Source organism: Vombatus ursinus, unplaced genomic scaffold (genome assembly GCF_900497805.2).
Source record: "Vombatus ursinus unplaced genomic scaffold, bare-nosed wombat genome assembly UNPS02014821.1, whole genome shotgun sequence".
NCBI lineage: Eukaryota > Metazoa > Chordata > Mammalia > Diprotodontia > Vombatidae > Vombatus > Vombatus ursinus.
In genome coordinates, this window is record NW_020954599.1 from 28,235,969 (window position 1) to 28,254,248 (window position 18,280).

Below are 18,280 nucleotides of genomic sequence, written 5' to 3' on the forward strand. Positions count from 1 at the left end.
ATTAACACTAGCCAGCCCCTCATAAGCCAACATTGAAGATATACTTTCTCCATAGTAGTAGCATGCAGCTAATGAGATGACTTTCTTAGCACTACTTGAAATGTGTGATTACTAGTACATCATGGCCAAGAATTTATTTATTTAGATATTTTCTATTTAGCCTATTAAAGTAACACTCTTTGCTAAAGCAAGCACAAAGGTGTAGGGAAAATAATATTGGACTTGTAGTCATTATCAAAATCAGTGGTACGGGGAAACAAGAGGTGGAATCCCAGTCATTAGAGACCTCAATTGAATTTCTACTCTTTCCCCTTACTAGTGGAACCACTGTAGGTCTCAAGGTAATATGAATTGTGTGAAATTTTCATCATTATTTATTCATTCATTCGTTTGTTTGTTTTTAATATGTCTATATTAATTGGCTGTTGTTTTAAAGGTAGCTATGGGTCACAGTGGATAGAGGCAGGCCTGGAGTCAGGAAGACTCAGCTTTCTGAGTTCTAATCTGACCTCAGATAATTACTATGTGATCCTGGGCAAGTCACTTAGCCCTGTTTGCCTTAGTTCTTCATCTGCAGAATGATTTGGAGAAGGAAATGCCAAACTACTCCAGTGTCTAGTATAATCAGATTGATAGATTAATTGATAGATATACATATATACATAAATATATATACATATATAATCCTGCATATGTATGTGTGTATGTATGTGCATATTATATGTGCATATATATATATGTGGGGTAGGTGTGAGGGTATGTGTATGTATGTATACACACATACACCCACACACACACATATGCATACATATATATCCGTGTGTGTGTACATGTATTTATTTGTTCAGATACCACTTTCAATGGCTCAATTTTTGTCCATGAGGCAGTCATTTGAAAATAGAGCATGACACCACCAAGTGACAGCAGGAACCTTGATCTTACTTATGTGGTCCAAATGCAAGGGTATGTAACTTATCTGAGACCTGCAATGTAGTTTTAAATTTTTTACTACCTACTTGTGTAAAGTGATGGGGTGAGGGGGATGGGAGAATGTATAGGAATAGTTATATGTGTGTATGTAAAATGAATATACATATAAATACGTACATAAAATGCGTGTGAAGATACTGTGATGTAGAAGAAAGAGTTAGTTACAAAGTCAAGAAAACCTAAATTGTATGAATCTAGGCAAGACATGCTAACCTCCCAGTTTCACCTGAGCTCCCTCCAAGACTTTAATATACACACATACACACATCAATCAATCAATCTACATTTATTAAGTACCCACTATATGCTAGGCACTGTGATAAGCTCTGAGGATACAAAAAGAGGTTAAAAAAATTGTCCCTGTCCTCAAGGAGCTTATAGTCTAATGGAGAAAATCACAAGCAAACAATTATCTACAAAGCAAGCTATATACAGGATAAATAGGATATAATTAAAAGGCACTAGACTTTAGAGGGATTGTTGGGGGAAGTTTTAGATGGGACTTGGAGAGTGACAGAAAAAGAGAGAGAGAGAGAGAGAGAGAGAGAGAGAGATGAGTGTGATAGTGTGTGTATGTATATATCCACATGTTACCTCTCTCTCTCATCTATCTATCTATCTATCTATCTATCTATCTATCTATCTATCTATCTATCTATAAATAGCTCTAACAACTTGCAGATTGGTATCAGCAAAAAGATTTTCTATACCAGCCATAGGTTCCCTAGTGTGGTAACATCTTATAACTCTACACTCAGTCGGCCAAAACCAGTAATAATATAAGGGAGGTTTAATGACGATACATACATACGTAAACAAATTTTTGAAGCACACATCTAAGGTTCAACTTCCTACTTTTTCAATTAAGAATTAATTGTTCAGTTGTTCCAACCTTGATTTTATCCACAGACTGTGATTATACTTCTCCTTTCCAATTCATCCTGAATCTTTACTTGGAGATAAATCTTTTCTGGAGCTGTTACACAGCTTCAGGATATTTAGGAAACAATTATTGCAAAACCCCTTTAGGTAGCTTCTGTCAACTGTCTCTACTCCTATTACAACCACAAGCAGTCTGTTTATCCTGACTAAGCTTTTAGCATTCAATAAAAAACAACAAATAAATAAAATTCAATAAATAATCTCGGATCCTGGATTAGCTAGGTTCACTCTGTTTTTTGTTTTTTTGTTTCCTATTTCACATAAAGCTGAAGCAAAAGTACAAAAAGAGTGATAGTTACCTAGTTACATCATTCTGAGAGTATAAATGACTTCTTGTATTTTTTTTCTCTATTCATACAACCTATTTACCTACTGTTTGTACATTTTTAAAATAATTAAATTATTCCTATTTCCCCAACCTCCTATACTTATGCTATTTACTTCTTTAGCTGTGGAAAGAGAGCTGAATTTGGAGTCAAGAGATGGAGGTTCAAATCCTAGCTCTGGCACTAACTATAAAATTAAGGAAGCTTATTTAACTTATTTAATTTGACACTTTCACCTCCCAGAGTTGAAAAGATGAAGCTTTGTAAACTTCAAAGCAGTGTTTATGCATTCATTTTTATTCATTCAACAAGCTTTATTATATGCTTGTATGGTGCTAGGCACTATGCTAGGTGCTAGGGTCAAAAAGAAAAGAAACAAACAAGAGTTGCCCTCAAGTAGCTTACATTCATAAAAGGAGGGAGATCATGTATACAAATGAGTAACTACAAAAGGTATATAAAGGGGCAGCTAGGTGGCGCAGTGGATAGAGCACTGACCCTGAAGTCAGGAGGACCTGAGTTCAAATCCGACCCCAGACACGTAACACTCACTAGCTGTGTGACCCTGGGCAAATCACTTAACTTCAACTGCCTCACCAAAAAAAATAAATAAATTTTAAAAAGTTATATAAGGTCATTTGGGCAGGAAAATGGGAATTAGCAAGCAGGGGGATCTGGATATATCAGTCTAACAGGAATGAGACTTTGGAAAAAGGAGTAATGAGCCTTGGAAGGCGGGAGTCACAGACAGGCAAAAGTCGCATTGTGAAGGATTTTAAACGCCAAAGAGTGGAATCTGTATGTTATCCTTGAGGCAGGAAGGAAGCATTAGAACATCTTACATATGAATAAATCTGTTGCTATGATTGTTATTGTTATTGTTATCGTTATCATCAAGGTAAAATAGTAATAACAGTGCCTTAGGATCACTAACTGCGTCAACAAAAGCCTTAGGGGTAAGGAAACCTGGTTTTTATACCAGAACAAATTGAAATAAGTTATTGTTGTTGTTGTTTTAATATATATTCAAATTAGGTTACTGCCAGACTCCCTCCCTTACCTTCTTTCTTCCTCAGTTCTAGGATTAAAGGATTCAGGGCTAGGTTGGACAATGGAATCAAGCAACAGAATATCTATTATGTGCCCGCTGTGGCATACAATGACCAAACTGAAATAGTGTCTGTCCTCAAGGAGGTTATATGCAGTTCAAAATCCATTCTCCAGTCACCAGAGACAGAATATTCCTTGGGAGCCTTCGGTATATCATTTTTGAAGCCACTCATCCCTAGCAAATTGCAAGAGTCAGACCCAGATCTGGAGCTCATTTATCCAATAAAATGTGGTCGAAAGTTAAAGGATGACCGTACCCTTGATATCTATGGCAGTCAGCATGGCTCCACAGTCCACGTTCTGTAAAACATTATGGCCTAAGCCAGATCAGAAGGCAGAGCCTGTGGACAAGGCAGCTTCCATGAGGGAATTTTGGGTCTTGCACATTGCATTGCAAAGCAGTCCTGCCTACAAAGATGCAGTCTTTAAGATGCTAGGGAATAAAGAATCACTGGATCAGATCACTGTGGCCACCTCAGGCTTGAACAATGATCCTATTGCACTGGGGATATTTTAGGATAAGGATCTCCTCCACCTTTGTTGATTCCAACATGCTGAATAGTTGATCCCAGTTTACCTTACTCTAATCAATGCCATCATTCTGGTTCTGCATTTGGTGGCAGGCAGCACTCCACTCCCAATGCATACACTTCCCCTCTCAGTCAGCCTTCTAGCTCCTACAGGGGCATGCCGGATAGCTTATTTGAAGGATTCTCTAATTAGAAAGACAACTTTCATTCGAGCATGAGGTCCACACCCTCCAGCAGCATATTTAGTTCACACCCAGCATGTCTGCCTTCAGTGCATCACACAGAGTGAGTGGGACATAGCCATGGCCCTTGCCAGCTCCTAGGAAAGCACCTCTCACACCCCTACCCCTGGCACCTGGAGCCACTCCTAAGCAACCTCTCCAGTGTCCACCAATGAACAGTCAGGTAATTCCATTATTAATGACCTCTTAAGCCAGGCCCTTCAGCATGCCCTGAAGGCCTCAAGTAAGACAAACTTCTCAGAACCAGTGACAGCTTCTAGTATAGCAACTTTAAGATGGGTATCCATGATGATGAACTGAGCTTCAGGCAACTGGAGGGGATATCTAGGCAGCCTAAGAATTCTTCTTTTGCTGGCAGGGCCTCATTGACTCCTTTCAGAGGCTATAGTATATGGGCCAATAGAGATGCCATAAAGATAAGATAACTTTAAAGGTCCTGGGATGAATATATTTCCCCAATACACTTTATGTGGAAACTGAAAAAAAAAATGGTTTACAAGGGCTGATATGAGTATATACATGGTATTCCATGGAAGAAGTGGGATAAATGATGTCATCAAAGAAACGTATGCTTGAAAAGAAGATAGATGAGTTTTTTGTTTTGTTTTGTTTTTGAGAGCAAGTGATAAACAATGGAAAGCCCAAATGTTCCATCAACAGTATTACAATATCAAAAGAAGAGGGGGAATCCCCTCAGTACATTGAGTGGACAAATAGTAGAGAATTTATGGGATGATAGGTACATTGAGCACACGCCACTGTCAGATATGGATGGTTTGAAATATGTACTGTTGAAAGGAAAATCTACATTGATAAAATCACAAAGCCACAGGATATTGGAGACAATTCTCTTTAGGAAGTAAAGATATTACAAATCATTCCATTCATAAATCAACTGTGACTGGTCTACCATAAAATATAAGGATCAGCTCTAATTCTCTATCTTTTTAAATATACGTATGTGTGCTTATACATACATACATATAACATGTAATGTGTGCAAATATATGTATGGATGCATGTATGTCTATATTCATAATATTCCAGTTATGATTTTTTTAATGAAAACAAACAACAAAACAAAAACATTATTGCATCTTATTATTAAAAAAAAAAAACAACCCTTAGGCAGAGTGCTAGAAATCCAGTACTCTAACCTGAAAACTACTATTGGTATATTGATCTGTTAATGTGTGTGTGTTCATGTGATTTTTGTCAGGTCATTTCTTCTATTTCCTCTCTGTGGATCTCATTACCCTCAGTTGTGAATGAGATCAACTTCAAGTCCCCTAAGGTTTTTGCTTTTTGCTTTGGTTTTTTTTTTTTTTTTGGTTTCTTTCTTTTTTTCCCTAGATCTGACATGTTTGGGTTAAGAGATCAGCACATTCTCCATTCAGGCACTCTCGTTCATATTGTCTTCCTTGTTACATTGCTTATCCTTAAGTGAAACCAAGGGCAACTTAGAGTAAGAGATCAAATTCACAAGTGGGCACCGAGTGTTGTGTGTGAAGGGCAGGAGATAGGAGGGTCACTTTTGCCTACTGTATGACTGAAGGCAAGTCCATTAAATCTACCTTTTCCTCACCGATAAAATGAGACTAACACATGTTCTATTATTTTTTTAAATTAATTTATTTATTTTTAGTTTTCAACATTCATTTCCACAAGATTCCAAATTTTCTCCCCATCTCTCCTCTCTCCCCTCCCCCCACCCCAAGACAGCATGCATTCTGAATACCCCTTTGCCCCATTTATTCTCCCTTCTATCACCCAACCCTTCTCTTATCTCCTTTCCCTGCTACTTTCCCATAGGGCTGGATAGATTTCTATACCCCTTTGCCTGTATATCTTATTTCCCAGCTGCATGTAAAAACAACTTTTAACATGTTTTTAAAACTTTGGGCTCCAAATTCTAACCCTCCCACCCTCATTGAGAAGGCAAGCAACTTGATATAGGATGTACATGTGTAGTCATGCAAAACACTTCCATAATAGTCATGCTGTGAAAAACTGACTATATTTCCCTGCATCCATTCTCACCTCCTGTTCTCTCCTTTGACCCTGTACCTTCTCAAAAGTGTTTGCTTCTGATTACCCCCTCCCCCAATCTGCTCTCCTTTCAATCATCCCTCCCTCTCTTATTCCCTTTCCCCTATTTTCTGTAGGGGAAGATAGATTTCTATACCCAATTAAGTTCCTCCTTAATTAAATTCCCTCCTTAAGCCAAATTCAATGAGAGTAAGAATTCACTCATTCCCTCTCACATTCCCTCTCTTCCCCTCCACTCTAAAAATGTTTTCTTATCTGTTTTATGTGAGATAATTTACCCCATTCTACCTCTCCCTTTCTCCTTCTTCTAGTATAATCCTCTCTAACCCCTTACTTTTATTTTTTAGATATCATCCCTTCATATTCAACTCATATTCCCTCCAACTACCCTAATACTGAGAAAGGTCTCATGAGTTACTAATATCATTTTTTCACGTAAGAATGTAAACAGTTCAACTTTAATAAGTCCCTTACAATTTCTCTTTCCTGTTTATTTTTTCATGCTCCTCTTGAGTCTTGTATTTGAAAGTCAAATTTTCTTTTCAGCTCTGATTTTTTCATCAAGAATGCTTAAAAGTCATCTATTTCATTGAATACCCATTTTTCCCTTGAAGGGTCATACTCAGTTTTGGTGGGTAGGTGATTCTAGCTCTTTCAACTCTTGAATATCATATTCTAAGCCCTCAGATACCTTAATGTAGAAGCTGCTAAATCTTGTGTTTTCCTGATTGTGTTTCCACAATACTTGAATTGTTTCTTTCTGGATGCTTGTCTAGGATTTTTGGAATTTGGCTATAATATTCCTAGGAGTTTCCTTTGGGTATCTCTTTCAGGAAGTGATTGGTGGATTCTTTCCATTTCTATTTTACCCTCTGGTTCTAGAATATCAAAGCAGTTTTCCTTGATAATTTCTTGAAAGATGATACTGAGGTTCTGTTTTTTTTATCATGGCTTTCAGGTAGTCCAATAATTTTTAAACTATCTCTCCTGGATCTATTTTCTAGGTCAGTTGTTTTTTCAATGAAATATTTTACATTGTCTTTTATTTTTTCATTCTTTTGGTTTTGTTTTATAATTTTGATTTTTCATAAAGATATTCACTTTCATTTGCACCATTACACTTTTTCAGGAATTATTTTCTTCAGTGAGCTTTTGGACCTCCTTTTCCATTTAGTCAATTATGCTTTTGAAGGCATTATTTTCCTCATTTTTTTGGACTTCTTTTGCCATTTGGACTACTCTATTTTTTTAAGGTGTTATTTTCTTCAATATTTTTTGGTTCTCCTTTAGTAAGTTGTTGACAGGTTTTTCATGATTTTCTTGCATCACTCTCATTTCACTTCCCAATTTTTACTCTACTTCTTTTACTTGTTTCTCAAAATTCTTTTTGAGCTCTTCCATGGCCTGGGACTGATTCATATTTTTCTTGGAGGCTTTGGATGTAGGAACTTTGACTTTGTTGTCTCCTTCTGGTTGCACATTTTGATCTTCTTTGTCACCAAAGTAAGATCCTATAATCTGAGTATTTTTGTTCTGTTTGCTCATGTTTACAGCCAATTATTTGTCTTTTAAACTCTTTGTTAAGGTAGGGCTCTGCTTTCAGTGTGGAGAGTGTACTGTCCCAAGCTTCAAGGGTTTTTTGCAGCTATTTTCAGAGATACCTGAATTTCAGAGGGACCTGTAAATTTTCAGTTCTTCCAAAGTGGTATGATCAAAGGTGAGGTGTTTACTCCTTTCCTGGTCTGTGCCCTGGTCTATGAGTGACCGCAAGCCCTCTTTTCTACCTTGGAACTGTGGGGGGAATTCCCTCTCCACTATGACTACAAGCTCTGTCATGCCAGCACTCCTCCTCACCGTAGGACCACCATCCAGAACTGTGACCCAGATCCAAGCACAGGCAAAGTAAGAGAATGCTGCCTCAGCACCGTCAAAGAGATCCTTGCAATCCCCCTCTAATCAGCTGCTTGATCCCCCCACTGTCTATGGGCCAACAGCTTTGGACGCATCCACCACTGCTGCCCCTTGCTATGCCAGGGCTGGGGCTGGACCACGCTCCTCTCTCATGCAGGTCCAACAGACCTTTCCTACTGCCTTTCTAAGTTGTCTTTGGTATTTGTGGTTTGAGAAGTTTGGAAACCAGTATAGCTATTAGTGATTCAGTTCCCTGAGGCCTGCTCCAGTTTTACTGAGGCCTGGTCTTTGCCTGAGTGGTACATGCTCAACTGAGCTCCTCTCCTACCCTGGCACAAGAGACCTTTCCCATCAACCATCCAGGTTATCTTGGGCTGGAAATTTGTTTTACTCTGTCTTTTTGTGGGTTATACTGCTCTAGAATTTGTTGAAAGCCATTTTTAAAGGTATTTGGAGGAGTTTGAAGGAGAGTTCAAGTAAGTCACTGCTTTTACTCTGCCGTCTTGTCTGCACCCCCCCCCACATGTACTGTTGTTATTAAAAGGTCTTTGGGAGAAAAGCACTTTGTAAGCTTGAAAGATCATCACAGATGTGCTTTATCTTCATTAGGTAGAAGTAGGTGCTGCTAATTGTGACCTTGTTTAAAATGGCTAGTTTTCTGTCAATCAAACTCAAGAATGTTTTGTGTGTGTGTGTGTGTGTGTGTGTGTGTGTGTTTTAAATACCAGTTGGATATAATCACTTCCTTCTCCCCACCTCACTTTCTCATTTCCTGGTTACTTGAGAGTTAACAGAATAAAAACTGGATAAAGATCAAATATTTAGAGCTAGAAAGGTATACATAGGTTCATCTAGTTTCCCTGACTGCTACATTCTATAAATGAAAATGAAACTCAAAATAAAGAGTTGGATAAATGAAGGACAGATGTTAATGAGATAGTTTCGGACAGGGGATTTCAGAGGTGGGATGAATTGTGAATTAAAAAAAAAAAACAGAAGACTAACTGAATTCCAGTCTTCTCAATGATTATATTTAATCAATCTTCTTTTATGATTTTGGTTAATGTATATCAGTTCATTTGGGCTTAATTAAACACTCCTGATGAACTGATATAATTGCATGTCTAAACCTGCAAAGCTAAAGGCCAGATCATGGGATGTATGACGACTTTCTCAATACACAGGCACTCCCTGAGGCCCAGCCAAAAGCGGGCTCTCAGGATTCATACATTCCATTTGATCCGTATACATATGCAATTCTATATATCAAATTTGCTTAATTTTTTCTGCAAACATTTTCTGCTTTTAAAGTTTTATTCAATTTGTCATTTCAGACTAAGAAGGAATCACAGCACTCATCTGGCACAGTCTGTACCTAAGCAGAAATTGCCTCTTTAACATACCTGAAGGGAGTTTGTCCACTCTTCCTTTCGAGTATCAATGACTGGACATCCACTAACTTCTTAGGCAGCCCATTTCACATTTGGATAACTCTTATTTGGAAATTATCTTTATATTGACATGAAATATGCCTCCTTATGATTTTAACCCATTGCTACTAGTTCTGCCTTCTGGGGTAATTAAGCAAAACAAGGTTAATTCCTTTGTTGTGTGATAATCTCACCTTCTTTAAGTTCAATATCTTTAATCAATACTGATGTGGCATGGTTTCTAGTGCCTTTACCACTCTGGTTGATAATATCATAGAAATTAGACCTTGAATGGATTTAGACATCATCTCATCTAACTCCTTCATTTTTCAGATGAGGAAATGGAAGCCCTAAGAGACTGATTTACTTAACATTTTCCTGATCATATATAACAGAGAGAGGCTTCACAGTCAGGTCTCAACAAGTATTTAATAAGCTCATACTGTGGACCAGGTACTAGGAACTTGAGACAAAAAGAAAGGTAAAATGAGTATCTGCCCTTGAGGAGTTTACAGTCTAATGGGGGAGACAACATAGAAACAACCCCTTCCAAAAAAGATATATGCAATAAAAATTGGACAGAATCACAGATGAAAGGCATTTGTATAAAGCAAGAACCAAGATAGGTTTCTTCAGAAAGTAGGATTTTAGCTAAGACTTAAAGGAAGCCAGGGAAGTCAGGAGAAGGAGATAAGAAGAGAGAGAAAATTCTAGGCATAGAATTCTCTAGCCAGCCAATGAAACTGATATAGTTAAGAAATGGAGTATGATGTTTGAAGTATAGCAAGGAAGCTAGTGTCACTGGATGGTAGAGTACACAGAAGAGAATAAAGTATAAAAAGACTGGAAAGGTAGAACTAAGCCAAGGTGATTTAATATTTGATACTGGAGGTAAACAAGGAGCTACTGGAATTTATTGAAATGGTAGGTAACATGATTAGAACTGAGACAAATGTTGGAGAGAATGTGGAAAAATTGGGACACTAATTCCCTGTTGGTGGAGCTATGAACTGATTCAATCTTTTTGAAGAGCAATCTGGAATTATGCCCAAAGAGTTGTTAAACTGCCTATATCCTTTGACCCATCAATACCACTACTAGACGTTTTCCCAGACGATTAGAGGAAAAGGAAAAGAACCTATATGTTCTAAAATATCTATAGCAACTCTATTTTTGGTGGCAAAGAACTGGAAATTGTGAGGATGCCTGTCAATTAGGAAATGACTGAACAAGTTGTGGTATATGATTGTGGTGGAATACTACTGTACTATAAGAAATGATGAGTTCAGTGGTCTTAGAAAACATGGATAGATTTGCATGAAATAATGAGAGTGAAATGAACAGAACCAAGACAATTTTGTATACAGTAACAATAATATTATTTTAAGAATAACTTTGAGTGACTAAATCATTTTGGCTCTTATAAATACCCAAATTAACTGCAAAAGGACCTATGAAGGAAAACAATATCTGCATGGAAAGAAAGAATTGATAAATAGGAGTGTCTATAGAACGGTTTTACATACACATACACAGATACCTACACACATAAATTTTTATGTGTGTATGTATGTATATATGTATATGTACGTGTGTACATATATATGTATATGTGTGTATATATGTATATACATATATTTGTGTCTAATGGTAGCCATTTCTAGGGAAGGGGAGGAGGAAGGAAGAAAAAAGGAAAAAAAGAAAGTTACATGATAACTTTATTACATATTTAAAAGGAATAGCAAGGTATACATAATAGGTTTGCAGTTTCATGTACAATCATCTTTTTTCTATTCTAATATGTTATGGAAATGCTTGTTTTATTTCTTAAATTCAGAATGAAATGAATACAATTTATAAGAAAGAAATGGGTGGTAACGTGGTTAGGCCTGTTCTTTAATAAGGTGACTTTGATAACTGAGCAGTTTGGACTGGAGCATAGAGAGAATTAAGTCAGGGCAAACAACCAGCAGGCTATTTCAGTAGGCCGAGCATGAGGTGATAAAAGCCTATACCATTCTGAAAGTATAAGAGAAGAAACATGGATGGATATGAAAGATGCAAATGGAGAGTTGACAAAGCTTGGCGACAGATTAAATATGGACGTGGTGTGAAAGAAAAGGATGAATTTAAGAGATCTCATAGGTTGCAATCTTGAGTGACCAGGAGGATGAGAAAATCATTGGTCTAGAATTGGAAGTGATTTCTGAGGACACCTAGTCCCATTTACACATTTTACCTATAAGGAAACTGAAGTCCAAAGAGAACTTAGATGACTTGACCAAGATAAAGAGGCAGGATTTGAACCCTAATCTTCTGTTTTCAGATCCGATATTCTTTTCACTTAAACACATTGACTCTAAATTTAGGTTTTTTGCTACTTTATCACATTTCCATGGGCTAATGGAAAGGAGGAAGTTGAAATGCAAGGCCCTCTTCATCTATAAAAGCAGAAATGCCTCTACACCTCCCTTCGTCAGATCTTTTAATTCTAATGAGGGATTCCAGGGATTATTATGGAGGTTACAGAAAGGCAGTACATCAAAGAGGCTGAAGACTGAAGGTTATGTATGGTATACATGGATCCATTCCCCACCCCTACTTACCTCCTGTTGTGCCCTTGAAGGATTCTGGAAATTAGAAGCTGTGCCTTTGTTTAATAGGCCCAATGGTAGGAGCAGAAAAAGCCAGAAGCTTTACTCTGGTGTGGCTGACTAGCTTGAACTCTTCTTTGTCCCAGAGTAGCAACAACCTTCCTAAAATGAATCATTAGGACTGGAGCATAATACACCGGACACAGTCTGACCAGAGAAGGGTACCACAGAACTCTCATTTCTTTTGTTCTGGATATAATACAACACTAAATGAAGCTCACGTTTTTCCTTTATGGTAACCATTTCTCTCTAACGACTCATTGTCGGCTGAGGGAACAGGTCCCCTTAAACACGTACATGTTTCCCTCAATAAATATGCTAAATAAATGAGTATTTGTATCCTGGGTATCTGGTACATAGTAGGTATTTAATACATGCTGACATCATTTCACAGGAAATGCTCTCTAGCCATACACCTTCCCCGGGAAAGATAATTTTTTTTTTTAACCCAAGCTTCTCAAAAAAGAAACCTAAACTAAAATCTACCTACTAAAAATGTTATTTCATATTTGTGAGACAGAGTCACTATATATCAAGTTTAAATGTGTTTTTTCCTTCCTCCAGATGAGGAGTGCATAGTGGCAGTGCCTCCACAGAACTTATCACACTATTCCAGAGAGAGTTTCATTATCAGTGACCAGCTTATTTAATGAAACTGACTTCCTCATTGTTCTCAGTCAGATAGCTTCTAAAATACTAATCAGAATCACAATTATATACTCTGTAATTGGCTTCATAGTAGAAATAAAATTTGTATGACCTTAACAAATAAAAGCAAGACTTATTTCCATTGTCTTCTCAAGTCTTTTGGGACTTTTTCTCCCTTCTGCATAAAAGACATAGTTATGTCAAAGTAACTAAAATAGAATATTAAATGTGTTTGAGGGACTGAATCAAGACAGCATCATATGAATATTAATTTATAATCAAGGGGGAGAAAGTGTTTACTGAAACCAAATTCTTATTAAATAGTAACTAGAATTCGTAGTGACTTGCAACCTCCCAGCATGATGCTCTTGAGAGAATTCTGACCTTATCATGACTGGTCATCCAGTGTCAATTTTGCTTTCACATTCCCACCTTCATGAATTCCTGAGTGTTCCAATGTCCTTGAGACATAAACATGCTGAAAGCAACTTTTTTGTTTTGTTTTGGCTTTAGGTTATAAAATGGCTACATACCTTGTTGGAAAGTTTGGTTTCCCTTTGATCTCTTGGTAGAATTGATTAATATTCAATCAACCAACATTTATTCAACACCTTGTATGTGTCAGGATAAAAAAATGAACAATGGGCAATCAATCACTTAGTAGTCACGTATATAGTTCTGTGTTAATTGCTACGGGATTATAGACAAAGAAAGAGGACACAGTCTGTTATGTCAGAACCTCTATTTTTATATTTCAGTCTACGAGAGATGAAAGGGATATTAGAGAGTAACCTATTCAAAACCTTCATTTTTACAGAGGAGTTTATTAAGATCTAAAGAAGCAAAACTGTTGACTGACTGACTGACTAAAATCATATGTCATTTCAGTAACAGCCAGCACTAGAATTCAGGTTTTCTAAAGCTGTCCTGAAGCTTTCATTCATTTGACAAAAATGAATCATTTGATTCCATGATCCAAGATACCATCTTACTTAAAAATACGGTAATTTTCCCATATGGGCTTCCAATAAAGATTCTTTCAGATTCAAACCCATAATTCAAATATAATATTTTCCCCAATTACATGTATAACAATTTTAATATTCTTTTTTTTTCAAATTTTGAATTTGAAATTCTCTTCCTCACTCTCTCCACCCCCTGCGATTGAGAAGGCAAGCAATTTGACATAGGTTATACACGTTTAGTCATGCAAAACATATTTCCATGTAAGTCATGCTGTGAAAGAAAACACAGACAAAAAAATCCAAGAAAAATAAAGTAAAAAAAGAGTATGCCTTGATCTGCATTCAGACTCCACCAGTTCTTTCTCTGGAGATGGATAGTAATTTTCATCATAAGTCCTTCAGAAATGTCTGGGATCACTGTATTGCTGAGAATAGCTAAGTTATTCACAGTTGATCATCATACAATATTGCTGACAGTACATACAATGTTCTCCTGGTTCTGCTAATTTCACTTTACATCAGTTAATATGTCTTTCCTTTTTTTTTTCTGAGAGCATCCTGCTCATCATTTCTTATAGCACGATAGTATTCCATCACAATCATATACAACAACTTGTTCAGCCATACCCCAGTTGATAGATTTCCCTTCAATTTTCAATTATTTGCCACCACTAAAAGAACTGCTATAAATATTTTTGTGAACAGGTCCTTTTCCTTTTTTGTTTTTTATCTCTTCGTGATACCAATCAAGTAATGGCATTGGGTATGCATGGTTTTATAGCCATTTGGGCATAGTTCCAAACTGATCTCCAGAATGTGGAATCCATAGTTTATCAAATTACTCTCCAAAGCAATTCAAAAGATGTTATGGATTTGCTATTATTTTACACCAACAAGTGCCTACTAGCTAATGAACATGTACAGCATGCAAGCAAGGTCATATTAATTAAGGAAGGTTGAAGGATTATCATTTAATTCAAAGGCTATAACCAAGAGTTCATAACATCTGAACCATGCCTGTAAAGCTGTTTTCCATCCATTCCTATCCACAATTCAAAGAATTATATAATAATCACCCCCAGAGTCCAGTTGGCATTAATCTGTATTCCTTGACCCCTTAAGAAAATGTTTAAAGTCTGTCTTCAGATTGTCTTTGTTGGCATAATTGTGGGATCATAGATCTAGAATTAAAAAGAACTTCAGTAACCGTCTAGTTCAATTCACTTACTTTACAAGTTATGAAACTGAAGACCAGGAAGTTTTGACTAAGGTACCACAGGAAGTAAATATTAGAGGTGAGATTAGAACTCAGGCCCTCTGACTCCAGAACCAGAGTTTTTTCTACTTCCCCATACTAGCTCTATTAATGATCTTATATATCACTTTTGATGGGGTACCAACAACTTGTCCTCAAAGCACTCATCATTTCCTAACTGGGGGATCCCCTTCATATTCACAGCCCAATAAAAGATACCTCTATTAATTGTCCTACTTCAAAAAGCTGTCCTCAGTTGCTCTTTCAGGAAAGTACATGGCTGAGCTTTATATGCAACTTTGCCCTGGCCAAGAAATACCAGTATTTGCCCTCAGGCCTTTTGCACAAAAGCGTGTTAGCACAATATCAGAATTCTGCAGGTAGTGAGGCTACAGGTGCTTCCATTTTAACAGGGACAGCAATAGCAAAATACAGAGATGAATACAGACTTTGGAATAACCCATGGCACTCATACATCTGGAAAAGTCTGTGCCAGGTCTTCCAAGGTGATAGGAAAAGGAACAATAAGATTCAGGTAGTAAGATACATCTGTGGCTATCATCCAATGTCAAAGCTGATGGGCCAGTTTACTGATTAAAAAGAAAAAAGGGGTATCCTACCAGGGAAATATTTCAATTTGGCGTTAAGGACTTTTGTACTGTGGCATTGTGCTGTCTTTCCAGCTTTGGCTTATCATTTTCATTTCCACATCCTCTAGCTAAACAGGACCACTATATATTTTACCCAAACAATCTCTGGGGTCCCATGACTTCAATCCTTTGTGCACTCCATTTCCTATGCCTATATAACCATCTGTTCTTTCCAACCTCCTTCCAAGCTATTTATTTGTCTCCTCCTCTCAAAAAGCCTTCCATGATTTCCTCTTAGATCATTTACACCTTATTTTGTTATTATCTAATGGAATTATCATGTCATAGTTTGTACTATAGCTATCTCTGTGTGTATCTTAACCCCTATGAAACCATTTGAGGGAAGAGGCCAGTTCTAGAATTTTGTTTCTCAGTTCCTAGCATAATTGACTTTATAAATTACATTATTAATTGTTTGATGATATACTGAATAAAGTTAATTTAACCTCCATTAATTAAGGACCTATTATGTGCCAGGCATCATTATACTGTATTATTTTGATATACTGACTTCTCATTGAGCTGTTGATAAGCTTCACAACTGAAAAAAAGAGAGAATTATTTTGTAACAAAAAAACAACAAAAATTCATATCCATAAACATGTCACATGTAGTAGTCTTTTGAAAGAAAAGATTAACATGTTGAAAATAGACATCTTTCCCTGTTCTCATTTCCTCTCACCTCCACTGTTTCTCAGTAACCAGATGTAGTTTTGCTTTCATTTTAATGTCCTGAGTCTCATGTCTGATTGGTCTAGTTCTACCCAATTTCTGCCACCCCATTTTATTTTATTTTATTTCATTTCATGGGAAACATAAGTATTGAGCTTACCCATCATTGTGCTAAGCTTATGGGGAATTTAAATAAAGTATAAAGTATGGGCCAATTATAAAGAAGCTTTTAGAAGGAAAGTCTTACAAGTTTCAGTGACAAGGGTATGGCTTTACCAGCTGGTCCAAAATAAAAAGATCCAAGACTCTTAGACGATACATCAACCCATAAACTTTAATCAATAAACAAAGTGGGTGGAAATGAGCTTCTCACATTACGCACACTCTTTAGGTTGTCTTGCCATAGTTTCTTTCCCTCTTCAGTATGAACTATTATTTTCATTTGATCCTGTTTTTACCTATAGAAAGATATTCATGGAATATGGAGAAATCCATAGTGCAATTTGCCCTAGGCTCATACTCCCAAGAGATGGCCTTGACTATAGCTACGAGGTCATAAAGGTGAAGCAGTGAGAAGGAGGAGGAGGAAAAGAAGGAGGAGGAGGAGGAGGAAAGAGGGTGGAATGTTCATTTTTTAATCAAAATAAGTTTTTTTTTTCTTTTCAATGAATAAATTCTACAAAGAGTGACAAGCCTGTAGCTTCTACATCTGGGCCTTAGTTCTTATAGAGTCTTAATTCTGCCATTTAAAAATATATAACTCTTATGAAGAGGATAAGGATGTCACTGTTTAACAAATAACAGAAGGGACTTACTCTCAAAAAGACATCAAAATTAAGCTACATTCGAAATCTTCCCTTTGGTCCCAAATAAAAGGACCCAAGAGGGGCACAATGCCATAACTACATAAGAAAGGAGACTGTCGTATCCTCCACTGATTTTTTTCCAAGTGATTTCTTGAAAACAATCACGAAGACATATTAGAGGCATTACAGTACAATAAAAAGAATCTAAATCTAGGTAGGAAATTGTGACTCAGAGCTCAATTATGCCCTTTGATGTTATCAACATTTCAATACTACTGTTCTTAGCATGACAGAGTTCTATACTTAACATGCCCGTCATGGAATACAAGTGAAGGACAAGAAGTCAACAGGGAAAGATTTAATGCAGAGAATTTTCAACTATGGGCAGCATAACCTCATTTGATGGATTGATTTAATTCTTTTTATTTAGGGATATATTGTTATAGAAAGGGTGTATATAAAAGCTGCCACATTCAGCAGCTTGACAGAGCAATGAAAACTGTGAGGGAATTCACGAATGTTATATTTTGTTATAATGGAATCATGTACTTCAGGTTCCAGAATGCTATTATTCACAGGAGAGGGAAAGAAAATTGTGACTCTATCAAAGGCAAAGCAGAGAGAATATTGAGGATATTCATATACTATTCAACAAAGGGCAGAAAAAGAAATTATAAAAAATATAGATACATTGCTACAATTTCCTTATCAATTCACCCAACAGAAAGTCATCAACATAGATGTGATGGGGGTAACAACAGGAAAACAATGTACCAGCAAAGGCTATTAAGCTTGAATGGGCCTGACAGCTAAGGAGTTTGCTCTTCCTAAATTCCCCATTGAGAACTTTTCTCTGTCAAAGCCATTTATTCTCCATGATTGGACCTCAAGCACATTTACCGTTCCTCCCAACCACAGATGATAAAACATAGGCTTCCTATGGAGACTGAAGTATTTAAAAAGTTCACAATCACTTTTAACACCTTCTTTAATTTCTATTTTTATTGACTGTAATCATCTCAATAGACATCTGCATAGTTTATTCAGGATATATGAATTGATAGATTACCTACCAATACACTTGCGTCTCTTAATTTGGG

At 36.7% G+C, this 18,280-nt stretch overlaps 1 pseudogene; it reads left to right on the forward strand.

Annotated features, from left to right (window-relative positions):
• Window positions 1-904: 904 nt before the first annotated feature.
• Window positions 905-4,440, forward strand: LOC114024401 (annotated as a pseudogene).
• The last annotated feature ends 13,840 nt before the right edge of the window (window positions 4,441-18,280 follow it).